This window comes from Asterias amurensis, chromosome 21 (genome assembly GCF_032118995.1).
Source record: "Asterias amurensis chromosome 21, ASM3211899v1".
Lineage (NCBI taxonomy): Eukaryota > Metazoa > Echinodermata > Asteroidea > Forcipulatida > Asteriidae > Asterias > Asterias amurensis.
The window spans coordinates 3,179,094-3,192,048 of record NC_092668.1 but is presented as its reverse complement, the minus strand read 5'-3'; the positions used below and the strand labels follow the sequence as shown (position 1 = coordinate 3,192,048).

The following is a 12,955-nucleotide window of genomic DNA, read 5'->3' as shown; positions in this document are numbered from 1 at the left end:
ATTAATTTATTTATTTGATTCTTTCAGCTGCAGGAATGTCTCATGCAATTATCCACATTTTCCTTTACAGAGTCTTAATTATTTAAATAATTGTTTAATGCTAGGTCAGCTCGGAGAAAAATTAAAAAAAAGTTGTTACAGGAACACCCAGGTATTAGGAGATCTGTAAACATATAAAGTGGAAATTATACTTTCTAATTCAACTAGTTTCTTATTTTCCCTATTATCTATAAACATCACAAGCAACTTGCAATACAACATTAAGTACTATTTTTGTCTGCCAATAAATATTGATTAAAATAATGTAATTTATCTTGATGGGAACCCTGTAAAGCAATGATTGAACAATGCTTACTCTTTATCTTAAAGTTATTGTACAATACTATTGGCAAAGATCTTTTCGTTGAAAAGCTTACTGATCGTTAAGTTCACATTTGAACTATTTTTTCTGTCTCTGATCTGAAATGAAGCTTCACACTTCCTGCGAATGTGAATGCGATACCAATGTTGATACCAAAAGTTCACAAATAACTTGCAGAGGTTGAATTGTGCGAATATTGCATTGTGCAAATATCGCAATGAAAACAGAGTTGTGATGTAAAATTCAAGTAAAATCCATATCGAATTCACATTCGCAGTAAGTATGAACCAGGCTTAAGACTTTAAACTTTAAATTAAAAAAATATTCAGAAATATAAATTCACAAGCATGCAAAAGTTTCAACTCAATTCGGGGTCTGTTACCTTGAGAAAAAAAAACCCAGCAAAACCTTTCATTTAGTACGAGGTACTAAAGTATCTTGTAAGAAGGTACGAAGTGTCCAAGGTACGAAGTGTCCAAGGTACGAAGAGTCCCATAGTCACTTCGTACCTTGCAAAGGTACGAATCGTCTAGGGTGCGAAGAGGCAAAGGTACGAAGTGTCCTGACACCTTTCATCTCGGAAGCCTAGCGATACCAACTACATCTCTGAGCACGGCATTCCCGAACAGTCATAATTACAACACCCCGTAGAAATCTGGCTGGGTTACAACATCAGGAAGAAACCAGTCAATGTTCAACTTCACGTTCTCCGACAAGTACTTTGTGACGGAATTATCCAAAAGCTAGAAACAACGGTAGATCATCAAGGGTAGGCCTGAGGTTTGGAGGGAAAAAAAGTATCATAAGATTTTAATTTTACATTGTTTAGATCCCATCATATAGTTATTTAAAAAAAGGTTGACAGAAATAACCAGGCTAATTCTCATTGTATATGGACCTAAACTGGGGGCACTGTACTCCATAGCACGCTAATATAAGGTTTGCGATATAAACACATCCGGTTATTAAAAATTTAACTTTGTATAATAAGATGACAACTAACATGACTAAAGAAACAAATATATTAATGCAATAAAACAAAGTGCAAGTTGAAGACAAAAACTTGTGTATTGTAAATATCATGTCCAAAATAGCCTAGAACTGTCACTGACTCACTGTGTAGTACGAGCATGGAGGGTCTATTTCTTCCTCCATGGTATAATTATAACAATGTTTAAAGTTAAACCAGGTCCCTACTAGTACTACTTTCTGATATTTAAAAAAATGTTTTATAAATACATGCCACGACGACGACGAAAGACAAAACAACTAAACAGCAGCCCCAGAAAATCGTGTTTACTGTGACGTCACGCAACAATGAGTGCCGCAACAACGGAGAAATTTGTGATTTCTCGTGAAATTACGAGGCCGAAAACACGACAACGGTTGAACGTGCAGAAATGAATGTACCATCAATAGGACCGGAAACCCTTCGTCTACCATAATATCGACCTCATTTGTCTCCATTATGCTCGAAACAGTCAAGTTCACCAAAAATGTGAGGCTATTCTTCGAAAAGTGTGAAAACTTAAGTACACTTCAGTTGAAAATATAAATGTCTTAGAAGGTTAAATTCGGTAAAAATTGGGTTCTAAATCTACGTTAGATTGTCGAGAAGGCTACTTACCCCACCATGTTGGTCTAACTCCGACGGAAATGTACTTCCCATCGGTTTGAAGGAGCAGTGTCGGAACGCTCGCATTTTCACGCGAAATCTCGAAGGGGTCCGAGGCCAGCTCTCGCTGCAAATGAAATCGAGCGCTATGCTTCATTATCGAGCACGGTGCGCACGGACTGATTTGTTGTCATCATGCTTGACCAATTCAACAACTGTCCACTATCATTGTTAGTTTACACTGGCCAAAGTAAAAACTAACAACCATCTTGAGCTATTGATAGTGTTGACAGTGGTTGAATGACTCAATAAGTAAACTGAATATAAAGCAAGGCATTTCACAGTCCCATGTTTACCCCTACTGAATACAAAGCTAATGGAAGTAATGCTGACCTAGCATTTCTAGGAAGATGAGCGTGTTAATCCCAGCACCCCCATTGTACCTGACGCTGATCATGCATGGAGGTAGATGGGTCTCTGATGATGAACAGGTCAGTCTGTGGTCCCTTCTCTAAGGTTTAATATGGTTTAATCATGGTTTTAAATCAAACTCAGTGGAGCCAATAATGGCAATTACTCCTTGGGTCCCTCTTTTTGCGTGGGCAAATTAAAAGGCAAAGTACACACAATGATTTTTTAAAACTGTTTCTTTGAATAGACCATGTAAACCTTGTTTACAATCAGTGTGACCTTGTTCATTCTTTGAGTATTCTGGCAGGCAAGATACTACACTGGTCCTATGGGAATGTTGACATTTTCTGTCATAATTTCCACATAAAACCAAGAGATGTACCCCCTTTCATCATATCGAAAGTTGATAAGAATGAGACACTGTAATCTCCATAAAATGATTTTATGTTTTCTTCCATTGAGCTGTGTACAAATCCTGCCTGCAGGAGGAAGTCCAGGCCCTGTGGCTCTTTTGTAAACATGTGATGTCACAGGGAGTATTCTAAAACTAACCCTTTGAAAATTTCTTTTTAAAAGGTGGTGGCACTTTTGAAATGGTGCTGAAAATTCAGAGTGGTTATGTCCAAAGGGAAGAATAATCCGTAATTGGAATACATTCAATCTGCAGAAATGTTTCTCAGATTTAATTGTTTTTGAATCCTTCTCTCTAAAACCACTTTCCTTTCAAGAGAATTGTTTCTCAAAATGCAAGAAAAACTATATTATCAACATCTGCAGTGCGCTTCTTACACATAAACACTGTCTGTGACTTTTTTTGTCAACTCTACTAATCCTATATAAAACATTTAATCTACCAAAAAAAAAAAAGATTTAGACAACCAAGTATGGGTCATGCTTATAACATGTACTGTCAGCCTGTTACACATGACTGAGCCATCTCATGTACAGTACCAAAATCCATTGCCATTAATTTGATTGTGTAATTAAAAACACTATAGGAAAGGTCAGGGTCTGTGGAGGGAGAAAATACTTCCCCGGGCGGTATTGGATGTAAATGTTTGCCTCATTGATGATTACGTATTCAGATTGAGTAAAGCGAGCAGCTAGATATGTATATGTACATTTTAATCATAGTTGTACAAAATTAGTCCCAAATATTCCAACAGGAAAGAAAAAAAAACATTTTGGTTTTTAAAAATACACAATTTTGTTGTCATAATAATATTAATTTTAGTATATATTTGGTTTGCGGTAACACCATGTGTGTATCTACTTGCCAGGTAGAGTTTGTGTATCAATATATATTTGGTTTGCGGTAACACCATGTGATACCTCACCATGTGATACCTCACTATGCAATGCCTGAAATCCTAATAATAATTTGTTTTCTTCTTCTTCTTTTTTCCAAAAGGAACATATCCAATAACCCCAGGGAAGGGTTATGAATAAAATATTTACAATTGCACAAATGCTCAGGTTTACATCATGACAAAAGTTTAGCAAAAAGCATGAATTTGAAACTTTTATACAACCCAAGCTGCCGTGGTGCTCCAAATATCGCAGGTACCCATTTATACTCCTAGGTGAAGAGAAGCATGGTACAGTATTTAGCATGTTGCTCAAGTCGTTCCCACATCGGCCTTTCGGGGTCTTGATCGCCCTTTTCTCGAATTGGGAGATCAATGTGGGGTCCAGTGGGTACGGGGTCTTGGATTCAAACCCGCACACCCAGATGACTTAAAAACCACTAGAACTTGAATTTGATGCTCTAAACCGCTTGGCCATTACACCCTGTGTGCATGTACATCATTAGAACTAAGCAATGGAGGCAGTGGCCGCACATTCCAGAAGCTCAAAGTACCCTTTGTAGCCAAGTTTAGAATTTACATCTCACTTGGCTTTGGAAGGATCTTTAGAGATCGAGTTTGGCATAGATTGATGTGAGTGATTGTAGGTTCGACGTCAGGGTCAAACTTTGTACCTTTCGGGTCTTGAGTTACTTCCTCTGGTGCCTGGAGCAAGTTTGCTTTCAGAAAGAGGTATTGTACTTGGCCTCTTGGAGTCTCCTGTACTTTGAATTAATTCACAGACTTGATTCATTTTATTCATTTGATTCTTTTCAAGGATTGTGGCTTTGCCTTTGGTGTTGATAAAGACGGAAATCCTTAGCATTATCAGCTATATATAAAATAATATCTGACTTCTTTCTTTGTGTGTCTTCATTTACACAAGGGTATTTAAAAAAATAAATCCCTCATTATATTCATGGGGGGGGGGGGAAGTAGTAGAATGAAGTGTTGCCTCATAATCATGTTCATGCTCTATGCTATATCTCCGCCTCCCCCCATCCCCCCATCCCCCCATCCCCCACCCCCCAATCGTTTTAAAAACTGGGTCAGAGACAGGCTTGAAATTACACGAAGGCTACATACAGGCTCATAAATATGTTTAAAGACTTTCTAATCAAAGTGCCCTTCGCGAAACGAAAATGGCCTTGCCCTCTGTAAATCCATGGTAGGATTACCTCCATGGTAAATCTAAGATGAAATTCCTGGCCTGTTGAGAATTTGTTAATCGCATGATTCATATACATGTAGCATTTTTTATAAACACTGTATGATTGTTCTCTGCGCCTTCATCCATGATTATCCTTAAGTCACGAAGTGAGGAGTGATTTTTAAGGGTTCTGTTTCATACCTTACCCTTGGCCCTTGCTGGGTAGCAGGTGATAAATGCACTCCTTCAACAGTTTTGTCAAAGATTAGTGTCTTCCTGCTAAGCGCTAATTGGTAAGTGACACCTCAGTTAGCACTCAATTGTGAAATGTTATTACTGCTATTACTCTGTGACAATTATCACAAGATAAACACAGGAAATTTTGATCAGAACATTTTTGTGGTCGGCAGTCATGTGTTCCCCACCCTTTTTTAATTTAATCCTCCATGTGTTTGAAGCTTTGTGAAAATGTACTGTTTGTCTGAAATTCTCTGCGTTGTCGGAAAAGATAAAGGGAGTGTACTTGTTGTAGATTTGTGGAATGTGGATTGATTTGATTTAGATATTAGGTGTTTTCATGCTACAAATGTGGACCTGATTCTTTGCTTGCGGTAAGCAGAGCCATGAAATTAGGCCCACGTAGCTTTTTTGTTAACCTTGGCCCCTTTTACACTACACTTTAATCCGCAGAATTAAGGAAAGATTTAATATGGAGATTCCTTGGATTAAGTGGAGCGCTCACACTTCAATTTTCAGGGCTAAAAGTTTTCCGGATTAGATTATCGAACCAAAGACAAAACTGGCTAAATCTGAGTATAATTTAACCCTGTCCACCAGTCTCAGTGTTAGTATGGAACTGGGTGAACTTTTCCTCTGGTCTAGATATTGTAATGTGGAATGAGTCTCCGGGTCAGATTCAATCTTTGTATAAAAATATTTACATGGGTCGCAAATTACACGGATCAACCGCAGATCTGCAAACAAACCATGTATATTCAATTTTGTGGAGAGATTTGTTTCCAAGTTTGGTTTAACCTTTGAATCAATGTTTAATTGAGTAGAAATCATGCAAGGACCTGTTCTGAAGTAACGCTGCTGCCACCCTTTCCCTAGGGACTCCCACAAGGCAAGGGGTGCAGTCTTGTAACACTATGCAAAAGTAGCTCCATTTATTATAAAGTTTTAGGATTTCATGACCTAGTAAATCTGCTCCCACCCAAAGCAAATTCTGCTGAGTAATTTGATACCAGGTCTGATAAGACAAAAGGGTAAGAGGTTAACCTAGGACAAGGGGGGGTGGAGAGGTTGTGATTCTTTCGGTCACTCAACTTACATCATTTGGGGGGTAATCAACAAATAAAACAGCTGCAACTTTAAATGCACTCAACACTATTGGTTATTACTCAAAATAATTGTTAGCATAAAAACTTACTTGGATGAGTAAGGGAGAGCTGTTGATAGTATAAGACATTGTGAGACTTGGCTCCTTCTGAAGTAACGTAGTCTTTGAGAAGGAGGAAATTTCTCACTCAAATAATAAAAGACTTGAGGCCTGAAGCCAGTGTGAAATCGACCCAAGTGCCGTTTTAAGTTAAAAATATACAGCTGTTCAGTTGAAGTGGGGGAAATGTTTGCACTTTTTGTTATTAACTGCAGCGCTTATATGGCTGGAAATTTACACTACAGTCTGCAGGCTCAAGGCCAGTGGTTTTATTGTTAGGGCAGTAAACTCAGTCTGGTTGTCTTGTGTTTATCAGTTGAGTAATAAAATGCCTTGTTGTGTAATATCTTGAACAAAAACAAGGCCAGATGTTGATCATTATACTTCCACCATGCAAAGTTTCAAATCCTAAAGGTGTAATGTCTTGAACAAAACCAAATTATGTCTGGAAAAAAAAAATTCTGTCCAGTAAGAAATATGAGCTATATTATGCCCTGCAGTCTTGTTGGTTTTCCACCCATATTCTTACCTGGGAAAGGGTGTGTGCAGTTGTTGTGGTAAAATGTCGTTGGTGCATAGAGTTAGGAAATGGTCAGTGTGCGACCATAGACCTAGGACCTAGCTCTGTGGTGAGACCATGGAGCTAAAAAGAAAGCGAGACTGAGCCCCAGAAGCAATCCACATATCAACTACCGAGTGTTCACTCCTCAGTAAAAATTTCTTGAAAAAAAAGTAGTTTCCATGTAAAGGTTTTCAATGGGAAACTTTGGAACGCCAGGTGGCAGAAGACTTACCAGGTAAATTTCCATTGTTAACGTAGTTCTGAGCATGCATGCATTACCGAGAACAATAGATTTTACCTGGTAAGCCCGCTGCCACCAAGCATTTAAAAGTCCCCCATTGGTGTCAGTCACTGCATGGAGGTAGGATTAGACACTGACAGTACTATTGTCAGGATGGCACGGAAGCAGTTAACACCATAGTACACTAGTTTAATCACTGTGTCGTCATACAAAGAACATACTTTCCTGGAATTGTTTTTTTTTTTTTTTGGGGGGGGGGGGGGCTCAGTGCCCCAGTCAGTTTTTGCTTAATAGCAAAGAGAACTGTCAAACAGTATTTTAAATTCTGCTTTAACAGCTTTATGAGATTGGGCCCTGCCCTGATGCTATCTACCATGGGTGGATTTCACAAAGGTAGTCCTAACTTAGGACTAGTCCTAGGCAATGTTAAGAGATAGGACCAGTCCTAAGTTAGGATGAGTTACTGGTCCTAACTTAGGACCAGTGCTATCTCTTAGCATTGCTTAGGACTAGTCCTAAGTTAGGACTACCTTTGTGAAATCTACCCCAGAGCACATATATTGTCAATAGTTAGATAGCTGTGTGTATAACTATAATTCAACGCTGTAGCCCCCACTACTGTATACGCTTTCCTACGTCAGCACTCCCTTTCAAAAGCTTACAAACCAAAAGTATAAAAGCCTTTTTTTTTCCAAATCTCAAAACTTATTATAAAAGATCAAAGGGTTCAATACACTGTACATGCACATGGGTGTAACCATGGTGTAACTTTATTCTTCAAGGCTGATCATTTCAAGGCAGGGTTTTCCCGCTGTTAGCTTCCGACTGCATAAATTGTATAAAAATAAAAAAAACTTTGTGTATCACAACTTATATATTAAATAACAAACCTGTGAAAATTTAGGCTCAATCGGTCATCGGAGTCGGGAGAAAATAACGGGAAAACCCACTCTTGTTTCCGCACGTTTCCCCGTGTCATGACAGGTGTTTAAAATAAATCTGTAATTCTTGCTATTGAGAATTGATATTGTTTGAATGTTTTATCAAAAAGTAAAGCATTTCATGGAATACTATTTCAAGAGAAGTCTTTCACCAATTCCTTCTGTAAACCCTGTAAGTTATTTGTAAATCTGTGAACATTTTTTTTTTTTTTTTTTCTGTACCGAAAGTGTCCAATGGCTTTTAGCAGCGAACGATTTCCCTTGTATGTATAATATTACAGCAGAGCATAATGCTACACAAAATGTCTGGGTTGCTACTCAAACATCACCACTCAAGCATTCAGCAGTGTGCAAAAAAAAAAAAGAGTCAAATATTTTGTTTACAAAACTGCTTGATGAAATCATTCCCAGTTAAGATATCCTCTGTAATGAAAATTAAATTTATGTGAGCATCAGTTCTGAACAACTGGACCTTGGTGAATGGTGAAATGCTTGTACCCCTGGGTCCCCCCCCCCCTCCCTCCCATGGGTACAAATTTGTCATGGAGCTTTTGGTTTTGATTAAGGGTATAACAGAACAGACTAGGCAATGAGGTCTTAACTGGATGAGATCTTAAACAGCCATAACCTGTCATGGCCACAACTCTGCACTAGATTTTAAACTGAGGCCGAGTCGCCGCTCTTTTAGTACCGTTCATAAATTCCATTATTAAAAACATCCAAATCCTTAAAAAGTTGAGAACAAATATAACAGTTTTGCCACAGCCCTATCTCATCTATGTTGAACACTAAGTAGCTCCTCAGGCAAGTTTGTTTAGAGTATTGTACCCAAGTTTTGAGCCAAATATCATATTTTGTATGTTAATGTTTATTCTGGGTTTATCCATTCCATTCAGTGAGAAAAAAATCACTGATCTCTTAGTCTTATGGATCCCTGCTTCATAAAAACTACACAAATATGCTCAGAATACAAGAACAAAAGGTTACGGGAAAACATTCTACTCTCATTAAAAAGCTCTGGAACTGAGCACTCCAAAAAGTTACAAAATGGAATTTAAAAAAAAGAATGAACAGACAAAGAAATTTGTATGTGATTATTGCAGCATTTAGAATAAAGCGGTAGTGTTTTATAATTCACCTTAAATTGTTCTTCAAATGACGTAAAGGGGATTTTCACTTTCTTCTACTGAGCTAAAAATACACACTTTCACTTTAAAATCTGTTTACTTTTTATGGGCACATTTCTCAATCACGAGGGTTTGTACAATGTACTCACTCTCTTCCTTTTAAAGTCAAACATGATGTAATTCAAAAATGGAACTGAAATTAATATCTTATTTCCTGGTGTGAAATCGACTGACAGTTGTATAAAACCAACTCGTCTCCTACGTGGAAAATCATAGACTAGTGTGACTCGAAACTTGTTGAACGCTGAACAGAGTAGCTGGACATCTTGTACACTGAACACAGTGGCTGGGCAATTAGTGTGTTGAAATGAAGACTTCTTTCTCCATTCACCATGTAAGTTTAAAATACAATAGTAGTTGTTTCATTGTGCATGTACATGTATGTGGTCAAACCACTAACCAGTTGACTTTATTATGTTTGGATGTGTAGTCCACTTTCTGACTTGTTGACATCGTGAGGTCTTTGTATGGGTAACTTTGGCTCCCCTTGACACTGGCCCAGCATACATTCTCTTGTGAAACTGCTTTGGGCATGGTGTATCCCAACATGCACAAAATAACAAACTGGGCTCAACAATTGCCAATTGGTTATCGAGGTGCAAGAAAATAATGAAAGGCTTCAGGTCTAAATAAAAAATAACTGAAGTGTTCCTAACTCTTGAATAGTGCCCACATGTTTTCTTCAGTTTTAATAAACCTATAATCAAACACCTAAAATGCCCAGCTTTTTGAGAATTTGTTAAAAAGTCTTTCTCACCAAACAAAAGATATCTTGCTGTTGGTTTGTGTTTTCCTCAATAGTCGATAGTATTTTTTGGACTGAGTGAAAATGCCGTCTTGTGATAGTTATGGGTCGTACATGTACCTATATGTTGATTGATGATACTTTTTGAGCACATGAAATAGTTCATATGTACGACCTTGGCACTGAAAGAGTTAACGCTTAATAATAATATTTGTTGAACTGGTTCTTAGAGGGTTTTGATACATACATATTGTACTAAAATGTGTCATGGTTCTTCTGAATATCGATGTATCAGTACATTGTGGTTCTTACTGCTGTATTAATACATCATGGGTTAAAGACACTGGACACTATTGGTAATTGTCAAAGACCAGTCTTCTCACTTGGTGCATCTCATCATATACATAAAATAACAAAGCTGTGAAAATTTGAGGTCATTCGGTCTTCGAAGTTGCGAGATAATAATGAAAGAAAAAAACAACCTTGTCACACGAAGTTGTGTGCGTTTTGATGGTTGATTTCGAGACCTCAAGTTCTAAATCTGAGATCTCAAAATAAAATTTGTGGAACATTACTTCTTTCTCAAAAACTATGGCACTTCAGAGGGAGCCGTTTCTCACAATGTTTTATACCATCAACCTCTACCCATTACTCGTCACCAAGAAAGGTTCTATGCTAATAACTATTTTGAGTAATTACCAATAGTGTCCACTGCCTTTAAGCATTGTATTGAAGGGAAGAATCATCAAAGTTTGATGCAGCAACAGTTGAAGATTCATCAAAGTTTGATGCGGCAACAGTTGCTGACTGGCAGGGATCAGACAAGGCTCTTCGGGATCAGAGAGAGGGGCAGAACAGTAACACACCCATTCTTATCCCTTAATCCCTCATCCCATGATCCTTGCCTGTCAATGTACTATATATAATATTGCTCCCTACTTGTTCTTGAACATGTACATTCAGAGAGCTTGAACAAAAAAGTTAACAAATCTTTAACAATTTAAAAAATCACACACAAATGTTTTTTTAATTGAGAACTTTGTGCATAGTCTTTTATGAGTCACAGATAAGTTTAGCACCTTGTAAACCTTTACAAGGTGCTACATAAAGGTGCTACATAATTACATGTAGGTCTCAGAATTCATAACTTCAATAACCTTATCTTTCTATAAAAATGTATTATAGGCCTACTAAGCGCCTTGAGTAAAGTACCTTGTTGGTAGAAACGTGCGCTATAAAACTTTGATATTATAATAATGAATTCTTAGGTTGGGTAGGGAATACCAGAATTGACCAGGCATGAACCAACCGGACCACTTTGGACAGAATTTTGACCGGTCGTCAGAAGTTACAACTGGCATTTTAACTACTGGACCGTTGTTAACGGAGAAGGCTGATGACTGTTATCATTCCTCTCTATCAAAATGTCAAGGAGGATGTGTTTTTTTTCATTTTTGATAATGTGGAGATATCCTTTCTTTTGTTGTATCTCTCATTAGTACATATTCGTTGTTAACCTTCGAGTTGAATGAATGTACACGTAAACCATCCTACAGTTTGCCTGACCATCGCTCATTCAGGTTTCATGGCAAGCCTTGACAACAAAAACACCTCAATGAGAACAGTATGTTTATCTGTTCTGTCTATTGTCAAGGATTCATCACTTTGAGAACAACATCAAAGCAGGATGTCTTACAAATATTTCCAAAACACTCTTTTGAATGTAGGACTCCAGCCCTGCGCTTCTACTCCGAGGTCATCAATTGCCGTCTTTAAGTGTATGTTTAATCAGACATGATATTCTTCCTACATTAGTCTGATTTCCTATTTTTGTTTGCCCTTGGAAAAATAAGAAAGGCTGTGATTAAAATAGCCTGAAAAGTCTATGAAACCCTCATACAAACAAGTAGGTCAGCTTTTGTGCTTAACAAATGTTTCTACTTTTTCCCAAGAACTAAATATCATTCCTGACTGCCTGTCAATCCATACTGTTTTGTTTAAAGCCATTGGACACTTTCAAAACAAAACAAAAATTAAAAGTTCACAGATCTACAAATAACTTACAGGGTTTACAGAAGGTAATGGTGAAAGGCTTCTCTTGAAATATTATTCCATGAAATGCTTTACTGTTTGAGGAAACATTAAAACAATATCAATTCTCGATATCGAGAATTATGGATTTATTTTAAACACATGTCATGACACGGTGAAACGTGCGGAAACAAGGGTGGGTTTTCCCATTATTTTCTCCAGACTATGATGACCAATTGAGCCTAAATTTTCACAGGTTTGTTATTTTATATATAAGTTGTGATGCACGAAGTGTGGGCCTTGGACAATACTGTTTACCGAAAGTGTCCAATGGCTTTAACCTTTTATAATTAATTTTTCTGTTTTACAACTTATAAATAAACTGGCAAAGTAACTTGATTTTACTGTTTCAATATGTTACACTTTGATTGCCTGTATCTTCATTTGCGCATTGAAAATCTTGTGTCCTCAGTTGAAACATTTTCTGATTGTTCCTATGTGACGAGATTTACAGATGAGATTTTGTCGTTTTGTAGTCTTTTTATTTATTGGTGAATCACCTGTGCTAAAGTATTAAATCTACAGGAAGGAGAAGCCCAATTCTTAATTTACATCTTACAATTGAATGTTCTGCTGAAATTAGTCATTACCCAACCGAGAATTACTCGAAGAAGTTTCAGCGGAGTCGGGGCATTCTCCCTCTGTTACTCTCTGCATAATTGTCAGCAGACCAGGGCCCAATTTCATGGAGCTGCTGAAGCGCAAAAAGTAGTAAGCACAACAAAATTATGCTGATAAGGTTACCAGCCAAACTACCACTGCCATCCATACAATTTATGACTGGTATCCTGCTCCATTCTGCTGAGTAGATAATCGTTAAGCAATATTTTTCTACTCTAAGCAGCTCAATGACATTGGGCCCTG

General features: G+C 37.5%; 1 protein-coding gene and 1 long non-coding RNA gene across 6 annotated transcripts in view; one reads left to right on the top strand and one right to left on the bottom strand.

Moving 5' to 3' along the window:
• LOC139953301 (ras-GEF domain-containing family member 1B-like) overlaps positions 1-12,955 on the top strand; it is an 88,312-nt gene that overhangs the window by 59,201 nt on the left and 16,156 nt on the right. The window lies entirely within an intron of this gene.
• LOC139953043 (uncharacterized) lies at positions 358-2,146 on the bottom strand. Its single transcript, XR_011787932.1, has 2 exons — positions 1,989-2,146; positions 358-1,136 (listed from the first exon to the last, which is right to left on the bottom strand). It is a non-coding gene; the product is annotated as an uncharacterized lncRNA (long non-coding RNA).